The following is a 1,061-nucleotide window of genomic DNA, read 5'->3' on the forward strand; positions in this document are numbered from 1 at the left end:
AGAATTAAGCAGAAGGATGCTGTGGCCCTGCAATGAGGAGTGAGGGTGTGGGACCGGCTGCCTGTGTCCCCCATTTGCTGTGTGACCTCAGGCAAGGTATTGGGCCTCTTTGGGCCTTCCTTTCTCCTCCCTTAAGGTAGGAATAATAGTGGTGCCACATCCTAGGGCCCCTCAGGATTGAACGAGTGGGTGTGCGGAAAGCACTCGGCAGCCCACTACGGAACGGTGTTTTCTTATCCATGTGCAAAGGAGGAAAGTCTGTATTCTCCCCTCAGGACAGCTGCCGCGTCTCTGGAAGCCTCTCTGCCCAGGCTCTTTCTGCCTTTGGCGCGTGGCTCCTCCTTGCCCCGCTCCGGCACCTCAACCCTGAAAGACCGGGCAGCGGGGATGGGGGCAACCCATTTTACAGGAGGGGGAGCTGAGGCTGGGAGAAGCACCAGCACTGCCAGCCAAGGGGTTTGAGTCTTGGTTGTGAGACTTGTCCTCTCAGCTCCCTGGTAACTGCAGAGCCCGGAGCGCCCGGGAGGCCCCGCCCCGGGCTTTGTTCCTCTCTCCCCGCCCCCCTCCCCACTCCCTGGGAGCCAGGAATGCCGCTCTCCCGGGAACCATTAAGAAAAGGCACTGGGGCTGCCGGCGCAGGGTTTTCTGCTGGGGGAATCACCCACCTGCGGTGCTGGGCTGGGGAGGGGCGTCCTTTCTACCAGGCCCCCCAGGGAAATAGGGCCACCGAGTTTTTTGGGGGGTGGGCTCCTCGTCTCTGCCTTCCCTCTAGCAGGGTGGGTGTCCTGGAGTGTGGCCTTGCACTCGCATCTCTAGCAGGGGCCTGAAAATAATCTGGTATTTCCACATTCCCCAGCCGCCACCTCCGTCAGCTCTGTTGGCTTGGCAGGTGACTTTGCCTCTCTGTGCCTCAGTTTCCTCCTCTGTGACATGGGGATAATAGAATCTCCCTTCAATGAGTGGATTAAATGAGATAGTACATGGAAAGCGCTCGGCACAAGGAAAGCCCTTCCTTCCTTCCTTCCTTCCTTCCTTCCTTCCTTCCTTCCTTCCTTCCTTCC

Source organism: Neomonachus schauinslandi, unplaced genomic scaffold, assembly GCF_002201575.2.
Source record: "Neomonachus schauinslandi unplaced genomic scaffold, ASM220157v2 HiC_scaffold_261, whole genome shotgun sequence".
Lineage (NCBI taxonomy): Eukaryota > Metazoa > Chordata > Mammalia > Carnivora > Phocidae > Neomonachus > Neomonachus schauinslandi.